The sequence below is a fragment of the Oncorhynchus kisutch genome, linkage group LG17 (genome assembly GCF_002021735.2).
Source record: "Oncorhynchus kisutch isolate 150728-3 linkage group LG17, Okis_V2, whole genome shotgun sequence".
NCBI classification, from domain to species: domain Eukaryota; kingdom Metazoa; phylum Chordata; class Actinopteri; order Salmoniformes; family Salmonidae; genus Oncorhynchus; species Oncorhynchus kisutch.
Window position 1 is genome coordinate 28,362,367 of NC_034190.2, and position 24,258 is coordinate 28,386,624.

Sequence of the window (24,258 nt, forward strand, 5' to 3'; positions counted from 1 at the left end):
TTTAGACTAAGGCTGTAACTTAATAACAAATGTGGAACAAGTCAAAGGGTCTGAAAACTTTCCGAATGCACCGTAAATGTGTCTATTGATGAAGAACTGGCAATTCTATAGAAAGAACTGGCCATTCCATGGAAAAAAAAAATTAATATCGTTGTAAAAAATAAATAAAGAATCAAATATAAAAATGCACATTTTTTCATAACACAAAAGGGTTTGATAAACATACAATTTTGATAGCCATACAAAAAATATATATTTTTGGTACATAAACTGAGGCTTTGATTCAGTACAAGGTGCCTTCCAGAGCACTGCACTGGGCAGCCGACAATGCGTATTTTAAAAGGCAATTTCCCCCGCATTCGCAGGACAGCATTCATGGTATGCACTGCGAACATCGGCTTAAGTGTAAAATTGCCTTTAAAAGGGGCATTGTCGGCAGTCCATTGAGCTGCACTATAACATGCCTTAGCTTGAATCCTGACCTAAAACTAGTAAAAACAATTAAGGATTGAAGGTTTGGCATTGTTTTATAAGCGTCTACATTCTACACAGAGGAAAGGTTTGTCAGTTTTACCCATGAACAACTAAAACTGAATAACCACTAATAAAACTTAACATGACAAACATTTGGAACAGTGAGAGGGGTTGAGGCCATTTCTGCCCTGTTGATAAGACACAGCCAGAGGTCACTAGGTGCACAACTTCTTCATACAATTACAACAACTATCACCATTTGACATGCACCCATCATCACCATGAAAAAGAGCTTGACAAAAGGGCAAGTGTACAAGGTTTGTGATTATATTGGCATTTCAGGACTATAAAAAGATAGATAACAAAACAAATATGAATCACCAGTGATTAAAAGAAAGTTTACCAGCTAGAGTTTACCATCCAGGCTGTGCACATTCTGCCGTGATTGGGAGTCCCAGAGGGCGTCATCCAGGTCTGGCTGGAGTAGGCCGTCATTGTAAATAGGAATTTGTTCTTAACTGACTTGCCTAGTTAAATAAAAGGTTAAATAAAAATAAATACAATATCCAGCGTGAAACTCAATCTGCGTCTGAAATGGCACCCTATTCCCTGTACACTGCACTACTTGGTCCAAAAGTAGAGCAATAAACAAGGAATAGGACGTCATTTTGGACACAACCAACAACTACGTTTTAGCCAGCAGTCCAGAGGTGAGTATAACAGCTGTAGCGCTGGTATAGTCTTGGTTACACCCAGAGAGATTCTACTTACCTTATGGTCAAACATACCAAGTGGTCTGGACACACTTACTGCTTGGCTAGAACAAAACCCTGCACCCACACCAGCCCTCGGCAGGGTAAGATTTGGCCACCCTTGACTGATTCCTGATTCAGCCACTGTTCCCACCCAAAGCAGATATCGAAAACACTTAACAGCTGAATAAATATATAAATAAATAAATGAATTAAAAAGATCACATTTAAAAACATTTAAGGTTTCTAGATGTGCTTGAGGCTGAGAGGAGCAGGGAGGAGAGGAGACTAAAGATGAAGTGTCCACAGACCAGCAAACAGTCCTCAGAAGCCTTGTTTATACCTGGTGCTAACACACATCCACACACACCTGTCTGGTAAGATCAGGACAAAGGACTCATGTTAGAACCAGGTATAAATGGTGCTAGAGGCAGAAGGTTTATACTTAATGTCCTTCCTGATGCTTTGTTGTTTCCATAACAAAGGGCCTCCAGTTCCCTGGCCTAGCAACGTGGTTGCTACTCATTGAAATTAAAACAGTAGCATAACAAACGTAATATAGATTTGTTTCACACAATTTCCTCAAGTTGAGACTTCCAGCCCTCCCTCCACTGACTCCCTTACTGTCAGTAATACCAGCAACATAGTGATCCACTGAACCACTGAGTCTTCAACCTTTTCCTAGGAGTCATCTGAAGGAAACATGTTGGGCTCCCAGGAACCTGGCCCTGACAGCCTTAGCGGTTTTACAAAAAATGAAGTTTTCAATTGCTTTCAGCTGAATCCATCTTGTGAATTTTCCTACAAGCAGCAGCAGGTCATCTTCCAACCAGACCAGATCAGAAGAGGCCCGAGTCAGACAGACCAGACCAGTGGAGAACTGACCAGCATCAATCCACTGAGACCGAAGAAATAGCTATCTAAATGAAATGTAGATTCTAAATGTCGATTTTAAATTCCCTTGTACATTCAGTGAGGTTGCTGTTAGTTATTTTGATGATGGGTTGTACATTGTTATCACTGGCTGGGTAACCAGCCCTTTGGGAGTCTGAAGGTTTTTCATGCAGGTCTATGGACAGGAAAGCTGGTCCACGTGTTCATCCATACACACACTGTGCATGATTGCAATGTAGATTTTGGATGTATGCTTAGGCATATTCGTATACAGGGATACATTCTTAGGGATATATTTGTATAACCATATGCACCACATACACATAACTGGGCGTCCCATCTGTTTTGAAAAAAAAACGTAGTAAGTGTCATTCAGCAGGAATTCTTCAGGAAAAGTTACACTGAAACTGTGTGCGACATGACCGACTGATAACGATGTGTGTGTTAGGGGTGTCAGAGTGCCTTGGTGCTGGTTTGTGTGTGACGCACTGTGTGAGACGGGTTTCTGCGGGTAGCGGCTGTAGTAGTACACCTGGAAGAGAATGGTAATGTCCACTCCCACCTGCAGCAGACCACAGGTCCAGAACTGGACAGGAGCCTCGGTCAGCAGGAAGTAACCCGTCTTAAAGGTGTCCCCACTCGTCCACATCATCACCACCTTTATACTGCAGGGAGTGAGGGAGGCGAGAGAACAGAGAGGGTGATAAACAGAATTTCAATGTTGGCAGAGCTAGAGACAGTGGCTGTGTACAAAACATGTCTTGCTTAAAACATACTAAAACTACATACTGTGTACTAATCATACTACATACTATTTATTACAAATGCATGCAGTAAGCAACAAATTAACATGCTCATCTATACTGAGAATGCGTCACCAAATGCACAATTGCGTTGTTTCCCGCCATTCATTCGTTCGTTTTGCTACAGCCTGTCCTCTTATCTAGTTTAGAGGTCGACCGATTCATCGGAATGGCCGATTAATTAGGGTCGATTTCAAGTTTTCATAACAATTGGAAATCGGTATTTTCTGGACACCGATTTAAAACTTTCTTTTTTTTACACCTTTATTTAACTAAGCAAGTTTTATTTTTTTATTTGACCTTTATTTAACTCGGCAAGTTAGTTAAGAACACATTCTTATTTACAATGACTGCCTAGGAACGGTAGGTTAACTGCCTCGTTCAGGGGCAGAACAACAGATTTATACCTTGTCAGAACAGGGATTCGTTTTTGCAAACTTCCGGTTACTAGTCCAACGCTCTAACCACCTGCCTTACATTGCACTCCACGAGGAGCCTGCATGGCAGGCTGACTACCTGTTACGCGAGGGCAGCAAGAAGCCAAGGTAAGTTGCTAGCTAGCATTAAACTTATCTTATAAAAAACAATCAATCTTAACATAATCACTAGGTAAACTAGTAATATCATCAACCGTGTGTGGTTATCTAGCGTGTCCTGCGTTGCATCTAATTGATGCGGTGCCTGTTAATTTCTCATCGAATCACAGCCTACTTCGCCAAACAGGTGATGATTTAACACTGTCGTTGCACCAAACCTAACCATAAACATCAATGCCTTTCTTTAAAATCAATACACAAGTATATATTTTTTAAACCTGCATATTTAGTTAATATTGCCTGCTAACATGAATTTCTTATAATTAAGGAAATTATGTCACTTCTCTTGCATTCCGTGCAAGCAGTCAGGGTATATGCAGCAGTTTTGGCCGCCTGGCTCGTTGCGAACTGTGTGAAGTCCATTTATTCCTAACAAAGACCGTAATTCATTTGCCAGAATTGTACATAATTAAGACATTACATTGAAGGTTGTACAATGTAACAGTAATATTTAGACTTAGGGATGCCACCCGTTAGATAAAATACGTAACGGTTCCGTATTTCACTGAAAGAATAAACGTTTTGTTTTCTAAATGATAGTTTCCAGATTCGACCATATCAATGACCAAAGGCTCGTATTTTTGTGTGTTATTATGTTATAATTAAGTCTATGATTTGATATTTGATAGAGCAGTCTGACTGAGCGATGGTAGGCAGCATCAGGCTCGTAAGCATTCATTCAAACAGCATTTTTGTGCATTTTTCAGCAGCTCTTCGCAATGCTTCAAGCATTGAGCTGTTTATGACTTCAAGCCTATCAACTCCCGAGATTAGGCTGGTGTAACCGATGTGAAATGGCTAGCTAGTTTGCGGGGTGCGCGCTAATAGCGTTTCAATAGGTGACGTCACTCGCTCTGAGACTTGGAGTAGTTGTTCCCCTTGCTCTGCAAGGGCCGCAGCTTTTGTGGAGAGATGTGTAACAATGCTTCGAGGGTGGCTGTTGTCGATGTGTTCCTGGTTCGAGCCCAGGTAGGGGCGAAGAGAGGGACGGAAGCTATACTGTTACACTGGCAATAATAAAGTGCCTATAAGAACATCCAATAGTCAAAGGTATATGAAATACAAATGGTATAGAGAGAAATAGTCCTATAATTCCTATAATAACTACAACCTAAATCTTCTTACCTGGGAATATTGAAGACTCATGTTAAAAGGAACCACCAGCTTTCATATGTTCTCATGTTCTGAGCAAGGAACTGAAACGTTAGCTTTTTTACATGGTACATATTGCACTTTTACTTTCTTCTCCAACACTTTGTTTTTGCATTATTTAAACCAAATTGAACATTTCATTATTTATTTGAGGCTAAATTTTAGATTTTATATTAAGGTAAAAGAAGTGTTCATTCAGTATTGTTGTAATTGTCATTATTACAAATAATAAAAACGAGAATAATAATACTTTTTTTTTTTTTATCAACAAAAATAAATTGTCCGATTAATCGGTATCGGCTTTTTTTGGTCCTCCAATAATTGGTATCGGTGTTGAAAAATCATAATCAGTCGACCTCTAATCTAGTTATCAACTGATTATCAGCTGTTGTCAAACACACGTGGGTCTGAAAACATGTTTTTTTCTTCCTTAGTGTACAGTGATTTCTACTAGATGAAAAGTCAAAACGAGTATGACATCCAGGAATTTAAAGCCTACTACATTTTAAAAATGTCACACTATAAAACGTTCTATTTTCGCATACCAAAAAAGTTTACTATTTAGAACACAACTAGAGGCATTCGGACACTGCCTTAATCCTGACAGAAATAGACATCATGGGAATCATGGGAAAAGATTAACACAATAACAGACCAAACAGTTTCAGATGGGGATACTGACCCACTATTTCCAAAACAAACTTTTAAAAAGGAAAGATTACTGGAATTCCTTCAAGTTCATTTGCCACCTCAACGCTTCTGGATTTGAGTTTGTGACGAGAGTGTTTCTTTAGGGCAGAGCTCATCAACCCTGTTCCTGGAGAGCTACCTTCCTGTAGGTTTTCGCTCCAACCCCAGCTGTAACTAACTGATTCAGCTAAATATTAGAATCACGTACGCTAGGTTAGGGTTGGAGCGAAAACCTACAGGACAGTAGCTCTCCAGGAACAGTGATGGAGAGCCCTACTTTAGGGTGAGATGTGGTCCCTCCTCTCGGTGTCACTGAGCAGATAGGGGAGTAAAACACTAACAGTCACAGTAGTGGTACAGCAGGAGGCCTCTCTGTGCATGTTGTCTCCTGTGCAAACACAGCTTTGACAACCCCCTTCTTAGATGAAGAAAACAGCATTGCTTATTATAATGGGTAAACGTAAAGTTTCATGGCAAGCTGGGTTCCCAGGAACTCTGCTCTACTCAGTTTGTTTTTAAAACGAGAAAAGCCTTGACAGAGTGTTGGTGATTATGGATGAAGCACTATAGACTGACAGTAGCCTCAGCTACTCCTCTTCCACCTGCCCTCTCTCCTCTGTGTTTGTCACCCCAGGCTTCGTACTGAAGACAAGGACGGAAGGTAATGACTGAGGCACAAACACAGTTAGCTAACAGCACTCAGCCTTCAGAAGTGTTTACAATAACTGCCTACCGCAACAACAGTCCTTTCTGAAAGCAGAGGCATCCTTCATCTGCTCTTCTTAATACAACCTGCCTTGTGTCGTGACATTTTGGAGTAGGGCCCTCTGCTCTGAGTGCCAGAGTCAAACCTGACACGTCAGGACTTTCGCTAATCTGAATAGAAACGCATTCATTAAAAGGTGAGGGAGATGGAGAGGCTGAGGGGGGGAAGCCTAATCTAATTGGTGTCAAGGGAAAACCTGGGTACGGTGTTGTATGGTTGCGGTGTACGTTTAAAATTAAAAATAATTATTCAGACAAAAAATTTCTAGGCGTTACAGGGAATGAGTTTCTGCCCTAAGCAAATACACTGATGCCATATTCCATTATGGTATGCAGTACTAGGCCTAATAAATGAATCCATAATAAATCCAATATACATCCTATGAATATTATACTGTATCTGTGAGGTTATAATGATTGGGTCATAACCATACATGAATGTCTAGTATTGACTAGGCCTGGGCGGTATACCGTGTAGGGTAATCTTACCGCTACAGTATACAATGACATTCTAGACGATTCTCTGCTTCCTGTGGCAAGAGTTTGGGGAAGGCTTTCCTGTTTCAGCATGGCAATGCCCCCGTGCACAAAGCATCCATACAGAAATTGTTTGTCGAGATCGGAGTGTAAGAACTTGACTGGCCTGCACGGAGCCCTGACCTCAACTCCATCGAACACGTTTGGGATGAATTGGAACTCCGACTGCGAGCCAGGCCTAATTGTTCAACATCACTGCCGACCTCACTAATCCTCGTGGCTGAATGGAAGCAAGTCCCCACAGCAATGTTCCAACATCTAGTGGAAAGCCTTCCCAGAATAGTCTAAGCTGTTTTTCCCCCTTTTGTATCCCAAAGTGTAATGGATTTATACTATAGTTTAGTTGGAAGCTGTAATGCAAAATTGGATGCCAGACGATGACGATGAACACGAAGACCGGAGCCGTGTGAGTGACTCACTGTTGTGCAGCATGCACCAGGTGACCTAGTTACAGTATGGAATTCACAACTACACATTTACCAGTTAGATATCTTATAACTATCAATTTAATTGTCTAAAAATGTGCTTTTGTTTTCTAATTTACAAGCTAGTTAGCTATCTAGCTAAGTGGTTAGCTTCTTCCAAAATCCAGCATTCGGTTGGTAACAGCAGAAGATCCCCTCCTGTTTTGTGCGTGCAGCAAACCGCGAGTAGCATTTTTGAGTTACTTACATAGTTTAGGTCAGAAACTGTATAAAATGTTTTCAATGTGCTTGTTAGCATTTAGTTAGCATTCTCTATGGGATTTTACATGTACTTGTTAGCATTCCAGGAAACGTCCAGTATTATACGGAGCCATGAGTGCATGGAGCTCCATTCCATCTTATATAGCGCAAGTGAACAGCAAACCTGTTTTTTTTTAAACAAATTAAAAAAACACATTGTGGCACAACATCTCTCCCCCATGTGCCCTACTTGTTGTGTGTATGTACTGACATGCATGTGTAACTGATAGATGCACACACACATTTAAAAACATTGTGTCGGACCCCAGTAAGACTAGCTGTCTCCATTGGCGTCGGCTAATGGGGATCCTTTAAATCAAAATCATTGTTAACCTTCGGATTTAAGATGGGTTTGAAAACAGCTTCCCTTGTGTTCAGTGCTAGTATTACCGAATATCCCTGTATGGCACAAGGTCGGTATGAAGGTATGACAATCTGGATACCGCCTAAGCCTAGTATTGACTACACTGCCAATACTGCCAATGTAATTTGTCTGACACTTTATCAATGTTATTGGCAAGGTAACATGTTCAATGATCCATACAAATGAAATTAATGTTTTTTATTGTATTTATTTTTTTAACCTTTATTTAACCTGGCAAGTCAGTTAAGAACAAATTCTTATTTTCAATGACGGCCTAGGAACAGTGGGTTAACTGCCTGTTCAGAACGACAGATTTGTACCTTGTCAGCTCAGGGATTTGAACTTGCAACCTTCCGGTTACTAGTCCAACGCTCTAACCACTAGGCCACCCTCCCGCCCCATTGATGAAGATTTGATGCATTGAGGCCACAATGCTGGCTTCAAAGTAAGAAGACTATTCTCCATCAGAAGCCACTTAGCAGATATTCAGAAGGGTTTGGAGGTAATTATCTTCAGGCTCATTACAGGGTAACAGGTTCACCCCTCAACCCAAACACAGCCCCCATCGCAGTCTGTCTAATAGCTCGCACCCACAGGATGAGGGGAGAAGGAGGAGTGGGACCTGTCAAATCTTCTACATTATTCATGTCTCCATCTTCACCTCCCACCACCTAGCTCCCATTTAGCCCTTTCAGTTGTAACAAACTTTTTAATAACCTTACCCTGCATCTACTCATACTCCCCCTCCCCCTTGCATCTTTCTCTCCCTCCATCCTCCCCCTCCAAGGTACAAAACTTGTTAGTCCTGGGGAAGAGGAGCAACATTTCTTTATTTTCTCTCAGAGTGCTGACATACAGTTTGGGCCAGCCCAGTGTGTAATGATGTGAAAGCTGGTTTGAGTGTTTTATCAGTCCTCCTGCTGACTGTCTACGTCCCAAAGGGCACCCTATGTAGTGCACTACTTTTGACCAAAGCCCATCTATATAGGGAATGGGGTGCCATTTGGGACACGCACTCAGAGAGAATGCCGGGAGGTCGGGGATGGAGTCAGAACATACCTGGGAGATGATTCTAGAAGTCCCCAGCCACTTACAGAAGACTGACTAGGAGGTTAAATAAAGAGTATGTATCGGATGTGGTGGAGGATGAAAGACGCTCTGCATTTCATCAGGTAATCAGCAGCTCCAAAGACGGGGGGGGGGGGGGGGGGGGGGTTATGTTTCTGCTTAGACAAGTTGTCGCAGACTAGTCTGACAAGGTAGTGATGTAGTGTTGTTGAATGCAGACAGAGACTTGTATACTGAATTGATTTATTGGTCAAACAGTCAGACGGCAGGCTAAATAAGGAAGTCTCCCAGAGTGCTATCTGTCCGTGTGAAACAGTATATACAGAGAGGACTTATAAGGGCAGTCAGTCAGTAGGTGGTCTGCAGAACCTGTCCCTCCATGTTTCATTACCTGAATCTCAGGCCAGGGGCCCAGACACCAGCACCCCAGTCTCCCCTGCCTCGCTCTCCCCCACCACCAGTCTCCCCCGCCTCACCCCCCTACCCCAGTCTCCCCCGCCTCGCCCCCCCACTCCCCACCGCCTCGCTCCCCCCCACCCCAGTCTCCCCCGCCTCGCTTTCCCCACCCCAGTCTGGACCAGTCTCTGAACATAACATCAAAACACACTCTGTTCTACTCATAGACATTAACGTCATTGGTTCGACTTCTCCCGTCAGTTTGTGTTCATTGCTGCCCCGCTACACACAGACGCATGCACACCCACACACCGCTGGAGACTGGTGTTATGCCAGCACACCTAGAACAAAGTGCCATCATTTCTACACACAGAGAGGCTGAGAGGGGCAGCCACACACACACACTACATAGAGCAGTCTCCAAAACCACTGGTCAAACCAACCTCACACTAAATCACCACACCAGGAAATATTCACAACATAATACCTCTCATCTGAAGTGGCCACAGGGGATACATGCAGCAGGATTATCATTATGTGTTTCGTAATTTACTGTGGAACAGAGTTTCATCTTCAAACAGTTCACACAGCCCTGTAGTTAAGCCTCAAATTCAAATTCATTCATTGTCTTTGACCATGGAGCTTGTTTTGACCTTGGAGCTTAGTTTGACAATGGAGCTTTAGAACAAACATTTTCTCCTCAAGGTCATTCAGCTAATCAGAACTCTCATTCATCCCCTTAAAACAAATACAGGATCGAGTGCAGAGGTAAAGTAACCTAGCAACAGCCTACCATAAACCCCAGTCCATAAACTGCCTGAACAGGTACAAAACAGTGGGAGAGAGAGGGGGCGGACGAAGTACAGACACCTAACAGAGCAGAGCAGGCAGAGAGAGAGAGGGAGCAGGACAGAACAGGCAGAGCCACTGCTGAGCAGATAACGCCACACTGAGATCTGCTCTTCACGGAGTCTGTTTGTACTGGGGACAGGACACGGGGCCAGGCACAGACACAGAGCCAGGCACAGACACAGAGCCAGGCACAGGTGTGTGCACACAGCAGAAAATGGGGTTGACTTGGCAGCCTTGAAGTAAATACATGATTTGAAGCAGTACTGTAGCTATAGAAATGAAGGACTATATTGACATCAACTTTCAACTTAATTTCCCATCAAACCATGACAAGACAGATCAGCATTCACTTCCTGTAGACCAGCCTCCCCTATAATCTCTTCCCCCAGCCAACATCCACCATTATAGCAGCCATGTTGGGTCACCTATTGGTCCCCAGTAGCCCTCCTCTTTGTCACAAATGGCACCCTTTTCCCTAATGGGCCATGGTCAAAAGTAGTGCACTATATAGTGTCATGACTTTGGCCTGTGGGTAAGGTTTATGACCACCCCATAAATACCTTTCTCCCCTCTCTCTCTCTTGACTCTACTGAAGGACTCTTGAATAGCCTTTGTTAAACAGAGAGTCTGGGAACATCAAACAAGTGAGGGGAAAGGAACCATATTTCGGTAATAGAACCAGTTGAAAATATGCGTTGGTACTTAATGAATATGATGTCAGTACGGTTGTCATCTGAGACATTATGACTGATGACAGGACGACATAACTAGAATGTGTAGACTTTCCCAGATACAGGGAGGTAATTTAGAATGCATAAGATACTGTATTTACCATAGCATGGCTTCTCCCTTTGTTCCTCAGTCTTCCCGCTCTTTCACTCACACCCAACCCACTTTCCTTTGTGTAACCAGAAATTGTCGGCTCCGTCCAATCAAGAATTTACACCTTTCAGATGAGACTGAAATAAGGTGACGATTAATATTGACTGCTATTGATGTAAAATATTACTAGGTCTTTCAGAGTTTATTCGGAAGATAACAGCTCTTGTGGTGCCCCGACTTTCTAGTTAATTACATTTACATGATTAGCTCAATCAGGTAATATTAATTAAAGAGAAAGGATTTTATAGAATTGCATGTCATAGCACTTAATCCAGCATAGCCAAAGACACGACAATAGGGAATAGGGTGCAATTTGGGATGCAGTTCTGTTGTCATTAACCATCTCTGGACCTGACTGGCATGGCATGTTCTGAGGTTTGGCTTAACCAATTGATTATTTGATAAAAAAAGGTATATTTGTTATTATGTGTCCTTGATAATCAATATGGTAATGAGCTACTCAATCTTTCTATTTTTAGTGATATTATTTTGCCCATATTAGTCTGATGCGTGGTCATTCAGAGACTATTTCAATTGTGTGTGTACATGTGTGTGTGTGTGTGTACATGTGTGTGTGTGTGTGTGTGTGTGTGTATGTGTGTTGGTCATGACTAGTCACTACTGCATGACTCACAATAAGAACACGGAGAACAGAGCCACAAAACTAAATGACAGCAACGGCACTAAAGCTTGTATTATTGAACATCTCCATAATCATTATGATGATGATAACAGCATTAGAATGGAGCATTAACAATGAAGGTTCATGTTTTAAATGGATTTCATTGTCTCAGTGTGAATCCTGCCTAAGGATTTAATCGCTGGAGGAATGAAGGCAGTAAAAAGACAATTAATTCAACAACTTAAGACAAATCTAAGGAGGCTTCCTGTTCAAAACAAAGTCATCCGTTTAAATCATATAAACCAAACAATATCTTCACTTCTAGTAGAAAATCCTTTCACTGAATGAACTAAATTCAGTCCCAGGCGGGTCTGTGAATTATACCCAAGTGTTTAAGTGTTCCATAAATGAGAGAGAATTTATACACAGGTCTGCAGATTAAAATTAAAAGACCAGTTTGAAGTAATAGATCTCATATTATAAACTGGGTGGTTCGAGCCCTGAATGTTGATTGGCTGAAAGCTATGGTATATCAGACCGTATACCACGGGTATGACAAAACATTTATTTTTACTGCTCTAATTACATTGGTAACCAGTTTATTTAAGCAATAAGGCACCTCGGGGGATTGTGATATATGGCCAATATACCACGGTTAAGGGCTGAGTCTAGGCACTCCACGCTGCGCATAAGAACAGCCCTTAGCCGTGGTATATTGGCCATATACCACACATCCTCGGGCCTTATTGCTTAAATTAACCACTGAAGCTCAGCAGCTGGGATATGAAGAGTAAGGAAGCAAGAGATGGGATGAAAGAGAGGGAATATCAAGTGAGAGAAAGGGAAGACAACTGAATGGCGGCTGTAGTGTGCGTTTCGTCCTCACCTCATCCCCTCAGTACTCTTGTTCTGGTAGTTACAGTAGAGCCACGGCGTCCCCAGCATGGCCTCAGCGAAGACAGCCAAGAAGCCCAGGGTATCTACGAACACAGAGGAGTCCAGCAGCAGGTAGGTGATGTTCACGCTGCTGGCGGCCTACGCCACCACACACTGCATGTAGTCCACGAAACGACTCCACGACCAGAAGTGGCTCCATTCAACGTCTGAGGCAGACAGACACATGCAAAGAGAGGAGACAAGTAAGACACTACGAACAGTGATAAAACTAACAGTTCTTAACCTTTTCAGCTCGATTTATCTCCATAATAATACACTGGCTTTTGAGAAGATCATAATAAAAGCATTGCGTGTGACGCGAGACAAGGACACATAGCTGCATGGAAAATGCATTTGGAAAACCCTGAATGATTTACTCCAAAATGTTTCTGCCTCACCAAATGTTCCCTTAAGTTAGTTTTTGCTTTGTTCCCTTTTCATCAGGGGAATAAACGACAAAAAAATAAACAACAAAGTTGAGTTTAAGTCATGAATTCAACATGAAGATGATAACAAACTGCAGGACTGCAATACAATCTATAGTGACATCTCAGCTCGGAGACTGGCACCGCCACAACACATTGTTCTGCCTCAACCTTTGACCTCTAACCTATACAGGTACCCAAAAACAAATCGTAAACACGATCAGCGAACGGATAAGAAGGTTAGCGAGGAGGATGCATCCTTGTTTGGAGTGCTGAGGATAATGTTATGTCAAAATGTCAAGCGTTTATTGTCTTCATTGATGCCTGCTGTCAACACTGAGCTGCACGTAACATATTTTAATACCTCTAGGAGCCTGACCCTGCTCTAAACAACGTTAAGGTGTCGCTGAACGGAGGGGGGAGAAGAGGTGGCGAGAGGGGGGGGGGGGGGGGGGGGGTCCACTGTGCAGTATCTTCAATAGGAGTTTTACAACCCTCTACCTCCATGATGAAATTAGAGATTCTACTGATCTAAAAGACAAGCTCCTTGATATTCCGACTCCAACACACCGAAACTAAATATAAGTGAGCAATTTGAACAAACTCATACAATTTGCACCTTTCTGATTCAGAGGGGTTGGGTTAAATGCGGGAGACATTTCAGGTGAACACGTTCAGTTGTACAAGTGACTAGATATCCCCCTTTCATCTAAAATGACATGGTTGATTTGGTTTCCTACCCTTTTCCATAATCACATTGCCTTCTGATACACACGAAGAGGTACGACACCTTACATTACCCGTCCTGCTGACTTCCTGAGACTGATTGCATTCTAGAGTGGAACAACTAATAGGTTTGACATGTCAATTTCATGTATTTTATTGAAATACTGATGTTAAACTGGTCTGAGATTTACATGGGGTTTCTGACTAATACGCATTGCAGACAGGTGTATTGGTGTGTATGTGAGAGTCAGGGTGTGCATGTTCGATCATCATGTCTATGGTCTGCAACTCAAAAAGCACCCAATCAGGGTCCTGCTAGCAGTCTGACCTGTATACAGGATCTAAAGGAAATGTACGCCCAGAGATGAGTGTATTGGGGATAACAACATAAAGGAGTACTAAAACCCATCCTCCGCAGACACACCACAGAATAGAAATGTTACTTCCAGGTTCCCAACGTGAAAGAAATTAGAGGGAAATTTATTTTTGTAGTGATAGAAGAGAATTGTTTCAGGTGTTAACAGCAGTACCTTAGCGTGCGACACCCAACTGTGCCACTCATCTACCCTGGGGTGCTCTCGTTCCCCTCCTCCTCTCCTCTTTCATCCCTCTGTTTACTCTGACACGGTGCCACTGTGTGTGTGTGTGTGTGTGTGTGTCCACCACGGGGACAGTGTGGGGGAGAGAGCTGGCTTCATGTCAAAACGTACCCCCTGTTGCCCGTGCACAACACGCACACACGCTTTCTGCTCACTGAGCAATGGTAAATGTGTAAGCAGGCAGGCATGTGCCAGAGCTAGATATTGTTTTGCAGTAGTTTATCTCCCCAGGACATTAGTTAGAGGGTGTCGTTTAGCCTGCCAGGTCTACACTTCCCATAATCACATGTTGTCAATCATGTAATTCATAGTCCATAATCATGCAGAGAAAACAGCTACCTAAAAAATGGTCTAGAAAAAAAAAGAACCTGCTTTTTGGGGCTAAGTCAAAGCAAGGTGTGTGAGGAGAGTAGGATGTGAATCGGAAGGGTTCCAATGAATCACACCATACAGGAGAGACTGATGACTAATAAGCAACAAAAGATTATATAAGTAGACTATTCTCAATGCCCCCGTTCGCTGCCCCTGTCCTCCCTGACTGTCCCTGTCCTCCCTGACTGTCCCTGTCCTCCCTGACTGTCCCTGTCCTCCCTGACTGTCCCTGTCCCCCCTGACTGTCCCTGTCCTCCCTGACTGTCCCTGTCCCCCCTGACTGTCCCTGTCCCCCCTGACTGTCCCTGTCCCCCCTGACTGTCCCTGTCCCCCCTGACTGTCCCTGTCCCCCCTGACTGTCCCTGTCCTCCCTGACTGTCCCTGTCCCCCCTGACTGTCCCTGTCCCCCCTGACTGTCCCTTTACCAATACACAGGCCTAATAACCAACTCCCCTCACATCTCTGGTAGTGCCAAATAGTGCTCAATGCTCCTATTCGCTGGTCCAACTGTCAACAGACATCCTAAAAAGGGAACAGAATAGAAGACAAACAATAGCATGTGATTTTAATTAGAATTTTGATGCAGAGTGAAACAAAATGTATCCCTGGGTCTGTAGAACACTACCACAAAACTGAGAAAGATTATCCAAACTAGACCGCCGTTTGAGCAGCTCAATACATTTGACTTCCACCTGGGTAGGTAATCCGTAGGTTTACTCATACACCTAAACGTCGTACTCTCTTAACCTGAATGATCTCTTTAAAGTCAACCTTCCCATCGGGCTGACAGCCGTCTCATAAACCAGATTAAGATCCTATCATAACCAGTCACTAACTTCATAATACCAGAACTACCTTGAGGATTTTTAACAAACAGATATGCTGAGATCCAGGGTACAGTCTCCATGCTTGCACGCACGATACACAAACACACATTACCAAATGACAGGGGCGGAGACAGAGATATAATGGTCTTGTGAAGTCATTACCCTAAATTCACAGCCAGTTTAACCCAGAACAGGTTCCAAAGAAACAGTCCACTGACGCAGGGAGGGAGGAAAGAGTTTGCTCTCGGTTTGAACTCACAAGGAGGAAGCTTAATGCACTTCTCCAGAGTGATTGGGACATAATTGTTTTTGATTGGACAACCTTCCGCGATAATGGAGCCTGGAGAGAGAGCCACAGAGGGGAGCCAGCTCTGTTCTCTGTTCGTACTGTGATGTACAAACAGTTCAATACAAGCACAGAACACACACAACAACGTTAGGAATATACAGAAATATTCTGGTTCCACGGGTCCGCATTACACTTCAGTGGTAATGTGTCAGAATACTGTTTCGTCAGTCTCAGTTTGACACTCACATTTACAACTTCAGTGAAAGCAGGTGAAATGTTATTGAAATACTCAATTGTAGCCAACCTCAAAGCCCGAAACCCCAACAAAGATAAGGAGACGTCAGAACTATCCGTTACTCCCAAACTACATTGAGACAATCGCCCTTTAGGAAGTTTGCCAGAGAGTTGTTGGCTGAGGAATTCCTCTTTCCTCTCTCATCAATAGTGGATTACAACATGCCTCTCCTTCAAATCTCTTCCTGGATTAATCAAAAGATGAACAGACCCATACGTGTATAGCAGACAGACGAGCAAAAGTTCTGTCAATGATAATCAAGGTTGGCAGAGAGAGGTGATGGATTGCCAGAAAGACTGCGAGAGGCCAGGAAGACGGCTGAGAGGCCGCACAGGCCAAGGAGGTAGAGGCAGGGGCAAAGAGAGAGGCAGAGAGAGGCAGAACCAGAGAAGAGGAAGGAGGTCTGGGAGACAGAGATCCAGAGAGCCCGGAAAGCAGAGAGGCTGAGCTCCAGATCCAGCCCAAAGCCAGGCAGAGGCCAAGGAGAACACAGCCTGGCTCTGGTTCCAGCTCCACTGCCAAGAAATGTGCCAACTGAACTCTGGTTCCACTGCCAAGTGCCAACTGTTTCATGTACAGTCCAGAACCATGATCGTACATGTGGCACACAAAACGGCAGCTTTTAAAATGTGTTTAATTATTTAACTAGGCAAGTCAGTTAAGAACTAGTTCTTATTTACAATGGAAGGCCAAGACCTCCCCCTAACCTGGATAACGCTGGGCCAATTGTGGGCCACCATATGAGACTCCCGATCACGGCCGGTTGTGATACAGCTCGGGATCGAACCAGGGTCTGAAGTGACGCCTCTAGGACTGCGATGCAGTGCCTTAGACCGCTGCACACTCGGGAGCCCCTTTTGACAAGGTAAGTTGAAGTCAGAATGAAGCTTTTTCTCCTGTGATGAGAAGAAAGCCAGCTTACCATACCACTGGAGTTGTGCTGTAGAACAACATCATGCTGGGTGGAAAACAATTTGATAAGTTGGAAGAAGTTGGATACAACTCCGCCAGTTAACTCCTAGTTCCCAATCAGAAACACACAACTCCAAACACAGAGGCTGAATAAAGGGCGAAAATGTATTTTTGATTTCTGAAACGAATATCTCAGACAGTCTGCACATTTCTCTGCAACTATCATTGGATTCTACAATGCATAATCAATCAAAGAGAGAAGACAAGTGAACCCAATAAAGTGTGATGGATAGCCGTTCTGAGAAGGCAAATTACATCACTGTCAGTGAGGACTATGGCCAATATACAACACAGAGCATTACTGCATCTTCACAGGCACTGTGGGCATTTGTTATTTCCCAGCACCACCTACTGTTCACATAGAGGATAGCAACTGCTCTCCAAGTACAAAGCAGCAGTGTCAACTAGAACTTAACACGACATTGAGATCCATTGAGATCCATAAATCCATATTTATGAGATGGGCATCACACGCTACTCACACAAACAAAGTTCTCAGCACAATGAAACGGGTACAATTGAGCGACTGAAAGGTTGCGAGACTCCGTTCTCTCAACATTATAGCAGCTGGTCCTCAGCCCCTCTCAGCTGCTATAATGTAACAAGAGGGAGTTGAAACAAAGGGCAAAAGATAGAGGTAGAATAACAAAGAGAGAGCTAGGAAGACCACAGTCTCTAACAGTCCCATCTGAGTTGTCTGTGCCTCTTCAGCAAGCTGGTGTGAATCCAAGTCATCATCATTGTTGTTTTACCAGACAGGACCACAGAGGAGAGGCCGTGGGTTAGTGCACATTAGCTTTCACATGCAGCATTTAATACAATTGTTGTTGTCACGCTATTAACAACAACAAAAAACACTGAGCATAGTTCATTTCAAACCAAGAAACAGTCAAGTCATGACTTTTCTAGCCACATAATAGCCGAGCAGTTAGTCTCACGGTTAATAACATTAAGTAAACAGCAACAATCATAGTCTCAATACATGGTTAATCAATATATAGGAGTCTAGAATGCATGCATTTTAATGTTCTGAGTAAGAATTTGAGTCATCACAATCAGACATCGCAACGAACTGAAGCAAAATTAAATTTCCATGAACAATCACTGCAATACATATGCATGCTATAGTAAACTAATATCAGAAGCATAAAAAGCGTTTTACACACCAACACACTTCAAGCTATTGACTATAGCTAACATGCATTGTGAACTTCCATGCGAACACTATAACAACTATATTGGTTCTTCATGAATCACAAATGTGACGAGGAAGGATCACATGCGATGCAGGAGTATGCATGCCAGGTTAATGCAGGAGTATGCATGCCAGGTTAATGCAGGAGGATGCATGCCATGTTAGTGCAGGAGGGTGCATGCCATGTTAGTGCAGGAGGATGCATGCCAGGTTAATGCAGGAGTATGCATGCCAGGTTAATGCAGGAGGATGCATGCCATGTTAGTGCAGGAGGGTGCATGCCATGTTAGTGCAGGAGGATGCATGCCATGTTAGTGCAGGAGGATGCATGCCAGGTTAGTGCAGGAGGATGCATGCCAGGTTAGTGCAGGAGGATGCATGCCAGGTTAGTGCAGGAGGATGCATGCCAGGTTAGTGCAGGAGGATGCATGCCAGGTTAGTGCAGGAGGATGCATGCCAGGTTAGTGCAGGAGGATGCATGCCAGGTTAATGCAGGAGGATGCATGCCAGGTTAGTGCAGGAGGATGCATGCCAGGTTAGTGCAGGAGGATGCATGCCAGGTTAGTGCAGGAGGATGCATGACAGGTTAGTGCAGGAGGATGCATGACAGGTTAGTGCAGGAGGATGCATGACAGGTTAGTGCAGGAGGATGCATGCCAGGTTAGTGCAGGAGGATGCATGGCAGGTTAGCGCAGGAGGATGCATGCCAGGTTAATGCAGGAGGATGCATGCCAGGTTAGTGCAGGAGTATGCATGCCATGTTAGTGCAGGAGGATGCATGCCAGGTTAGTGCAGGAGGATGCATGCCAGGTTAGTGCAGGAGGATGCATGCCAGGTTAGTGCAGGAGGATGCATGCCAGGTTAGTGCATGAGGATGCATGCCAGGTTAGTGCAGGAGGATGCATGCCAGGTTAGTGCAGGAGGATGCATGCCAGGTTAGTGCAGGAGGATGCATGCCAGGTTAGTGCAGGAGGATGCATGCCAGGTTAATGCAGGAGGATGCATGCCAGGTTAGTGCAGGAGGATGCATGCCAGGTTAGTGCAGGAGGATGCATGCCAGGTTAGTGCAGGAGGATGCATGCCAGGTTAGTGCAGGAGGATGCATGACAGGTTAGTGCAGGAGGATGCATGACAGGTTAGTGCAGGAGGATGCATGACAGGTTAGTGCAGGAGGATGCATGCCAGGTTAGTGCAGGAGGATGCATGGCAGGTTAGCGCAGGAGGATGCATGCCAGGTTAATGCAGGAGGATGCATGCCAGGTTAGTGCAGGAGGATGCATGACAGGTTAATGCAGGAGGATGCTGATGAGTTAGTGGCAGTTAGTACTGTAAATGGAGCAATAACAGAGGGAGTGCCACATAAGTCCATGTAGTAAGGACAGAAAGAGCGAGTTTAAGGGAGGAAGGAAGATGAATGACTGGATGGCAGAGAGAGAAAGATGGCACCTACCCAGAAAGAACTTCTTAGGGACTTTGATCTCCTCCTTAGTGACGGTTACTACAGACAAAACAAAATAAGAGGAAAGGGAGAAAAGAGAGCTTGGTTTCCCTAAAGAGAGGTAGGTTTCCCTAAAGAGAGCTTGGTTTCCCTAAAGAGAGGTAGGTTTCCCTAAAGAGAGGTAGGTTTCCCTAAAGAGAGCTTGGTTTCCCTAAAGAGAGGTAGGTTTCCCTAAAGAGAGGTAGGTTTCCCTAAAGAGAGCTTGGTTTCCCTAAAGAGAGCTTGGTTTCCCTAAAGAGAGGTAGGTTTCCCTAAAGAGAGCTTGGTTTCCCTAAAGAGAGGTAGGTTTCCCTAAAGAGAGGTAGGTTTCCCTAAAGAGAGGTAGGTTTCCCTAAAGAGAGGTAGGTTTCCCTAAAGAGAGCTTGGTTTCCCTAAAGAGAGCTTGGTTTCCCTAAAGAGAACTTGGTTTCCCTAAAGAGAGCTTGGTTTCCCTAAAGAGAGGTAGGTTTCCCTAAAGAGAGCTTGGTTTCCCTAAAGAGAGGTAGGTTTCCCTAAAGAGAGGTAGGTTTCCCTAAAGAGAGGTAGGTTTCCCTAAAGAGAGGTAGGTTTCCCTAAAGAGAGCTTGGTTTCCCTAAAGAGAGCTTGGTTTCCCTAAAGAGAGCTTGGTTTCCCTAAAGAGAGGTAGGTTTCCCTAAAGAGAGGTAGGTTTCCCTAAATAGAGCTTGGTTTCACCTTGTGCTACAGACCAGAACTGACCCACAGTGTCAAGTGAGGAGAGGTTTATTCTTGACATACGGTTAGTGATTTCAAAAGGACGACCCCCATAAGTAATTCCCTGTAGGAATTAACAGAGTTGAAATCTCAATGTTTGTTTTAAGTCAGAGTTGAAACCTCAACGTTTGGGTCGGACAAAGAAGAAACCTCAAATGTTGACCAGAGTTGAAACTTCAACATTTGTTTTACGTCTGATAGAGATGAAACCTCCACGTTCGTTTAAAAGTTTGACTGATCTCAAACCAACTTACCCACCTCCCATGATCCTGCCAATTTGATTGGTTACCAAACTCTGGATTGAGGCCCCATGAGTGCAGCACCGAGAGTTTAATGTTCTAATATTGCGTTGGCAGAGGAACACAGGTGTAGATCAGTCAGTCAGTGTATATAACCAACAGGCTGAGGAAGGGCATTATGAGCCAGATACAGCAGCCAGCACCCTCTGGTTCCGCAACAGATCAAATCTAATTTTATTGATGATCCACATCCTGTTATTATGGCAATATTTAATAAGAAGAATGTTCATGTTTAGAATTTTACATTTTCCCTTTCTGTAATACACATGAATCTACCAGTCTTCTGTTTGTGCAAGGTGCGGGTGAATTTTATTTTTCACCAGATTAGTCTCATTGAGATTAACAATATATTTTACAAGCGAGACCTGGCCGAAAATAGCAGCACACAAAGTTGCAGACACATTTACAACATAAAACACACAGCAATACAATTTTAAAAAACAAAACATCCATTTACACATTGAACAGCAAGATGGTTTGGGAAAGTGTGGTGAAGCTCGGGGTCAAAGCATTGATAGCCCCCTGCATCATCAGTGTGAATATTCTGAATTGTTTTCATATCTCTGTTGATAGTATTTGACACCAGACTGGAGGTGCAAGGCCCGAGAACACACTGATTATTACTGTATTTTGTGACACTGATTCTGCAGCAGCTAACAAATCAATACCTTTTTGTTTTCCTACAAGCCTCTCGGGCTGCTGTTTACAGAACATGTGATGCTGTCTGATTAGGATATAAAGGGCCTGTCTCCAAGAGGCCAGTTAGATACTTCTCTGCTCCAGTGCGGGATATTGTTCTCCATTTTGCAAACTTGTAATAAACTGGATAGATTTTTTTTTATTGAGTTTATCTGTGACTCCTCTTCTCTTTCGTTCACCTGGAAATTCCTATTACAAAGATGAACTAGAGGTGTACAGTACAAGGCCGCGTTCTGTAGGCAAATGGTTTCAAACATTGCAGATAGAAAATGTCATGAAGAGCCAACATGTGACATAATATGATTTACTGCTAAAACCACTTAAATCTAACTGCACACACTCACAGAGATAAACCCGCCAGCTTATTCTACATGTCAAAGGCATGTTTGATCTACAGGTTGGTGATAAAACCAAGCATTATCAGTAGCTCACGCCACAATGCGAACAGGGGCTATGAACTGATTATAAAGCCACAAAGAGGAGCTAGGAACTGGGAGGTTAAAGACACGTGTAAAGAGGTGAGTAGGGACAGGCCAGGGAGGAGGATACTGACCTGTGAATGAACGTTTCTTAGTCTGGAGTTCGGTGGCACGCGGACGTTGGTACACAGGTCGAGCATGCTCAACATGGTGGCGATCATGACCATGCTCTGCCACAGGAGTGGTGTCTCAAAGTAGCGCCCAAACCTGGAAAGAGAAGACCGGGAGGGAGGGACTAGTCAGGCTCAAGGGCAGTAATAAAGTTCCCGTGCTGGAGACAATTGGCATTTGTTGACACCAAACCAGAACTGTGCTATCCAAACTCATATGACTATTCAGTGAGAGGCCGTGTCAAACACTGTCAATTCTGAAGGGCCAAATAGTTGACATCTGTCTGTTCTTTAAAATGCACTTAGTCTACAGCCTTCACATGCATCAATGCACATTTGGAATAATATGCAACAAGTGTACCACACCTGTGGCAAAACTTACCTGAACAGTATACGTAGGATGTTGGCCACCAGTAGGAAGAGGCAGACATAGGTGGAGAATCCCTCTGCGTTCTGTCTGAAGTCCCTGTACTGGGGGATGTAAAGGCACCACTCCACCAAACACCATAGCCCCCGCAGCAATCCATGCCACCAGTTGGTTCAGGACATACATGAGCTGCTCAAACATCTCATCTTCCATGTTCTCTCTCTGTTCTCTAGTCTACCAGAGCACAGCAAAACATGGAAAGTGCCAAAGGGCTGTGCAAAGTTCTAGTGAACTGCACTTGCCTTTCGATAATGCGGTGAAGCCTAGTCAGAGAATGTGGATAGAGTGGTGCCTTTGGATGCTTATTTACAGTCAACTACTGGATCAATAACTAATGAAGGGGACATAATGATGCCTTCCTGACATTGAAAAAAAGTCCCTTCTTTCAACTCGGATGTAATGCAGGAAGAACTGTGTCCATCAATTATGTTCTATTGAACAGTTCAGCGTAAAATCCAGAGGGTCTACTTTAGCAAAAATCCAGAGGGTCTACCTTAGCAAAAATCCAGAGGGTCTACCTTAGCAGAAATCCAGAGGGTCTACCTTAGCAGAAATCCAGAGGGTCTACCTTAGCAGAAATCCAGAGGGTCTACCTTAGCAGAAATCCAGAGGGTCTACCTTAGCAGAAATCCAGAGGGTCTACCTTAGCAGAAATCCAGAGGGTCTACCTTAGCAGAAATCCAGAGGGTCTACTTTAGCAGAAATCCAGAGGGTCTACCTTAGCAGAAATCCAGAGGGTCTACCTTAGCAGAAATCCAGAGGGTCTACCTTAGCAGAAATCCAGAGGGTCTACCTTAGCAGAAATCCAGAGGGTCTACCTTAGCAGAAATCCAGAGGGTCTACCTTAGCAGAAATCCAGAGGGTCTACCTTAGCAGAAATCCAGAGGGTCTACCTTAGCAGAAATCCAGAGGGTCTACCTTAGCAGAAATCCAGAGGGTCTACCTTAGCAGAAATCCAGAGGGTCTACCTTAGCAGAAATCCAGAGGGTCTACCTTAGCAGAAATCCAGAGGGTCTACCTTAGCAGAAATCCAGAGGGTCTACCTTAGCAGAAATCCAGAGGGTCTACCTTAGCAGAAATCCAGAGGGTCTACCTTAGCAGAAATCCAGAGGGTCTACTTTAGCAGAAATCCAGAGGGTCTACTTTAGCAGAAATCCAAAGGGTCTACCTTAGCAGAAATCCAGAGGGTCTACCTTAGCAGAAATCCAGAGGGTCTACCTTAGCAGAAATCCAGAGGGTCTACCTTAGCAGAAATCCAGAGGGTCTACCTTAGCAGAAATCCAGAGGGTCTACCTTAGCAGAAATCCAGAGGGTCTACCTTAGCAGAAATCCAGAGGGTCTACCTTAGCAGAAATCCAGAGGGTCTACTTTAGCAGAAATCCAGAGAGTCTACTTTAGCAGAAATCCAAAGGGTCTACCTTAGCAGAAATCCAGAGGGTCTACAGAGTTGAAATGACGAGTTGATCGTGTATCAATAAACATTCACGTGGCGCTACTGATACTAATGTAAATATATGAGAGGTTAGAATAGCACAATCTAACAAGTTGAATGTTACAATTGAGCACATCCTCGGCCAGAAAACTCTAACTTGCAGCAGGTCGGTCGACCAATCAAATGAATGCAATATTATTTAAAAGCAGCTTCGATTTACTGGCTTGATCACGATTTGTATAGAAAACTAAAAGTCGACGCTCTACATTTCCTTTACAGTTGTCCCTAGGCTAGTCGAAGCGACTCAAATCCCCAGTACTCTGGATGGGCTTGCAGTTTTAACTACATGTTGCTGCATTCGCGTAACAGGCAGGCTCCTCGTGAGGCAGGTGGTT

At 43.8% G+C, this 24,258-nt stretch overlaps 1 pseudogene; it reads right to left on the minus strand.

Annotated features, from left to right (window-relative positions):
- On the minus strand, positions 1 to 24,258 carry LOC109907121 (solute carrier family 66 member 2-like; annotated as a pseudogene).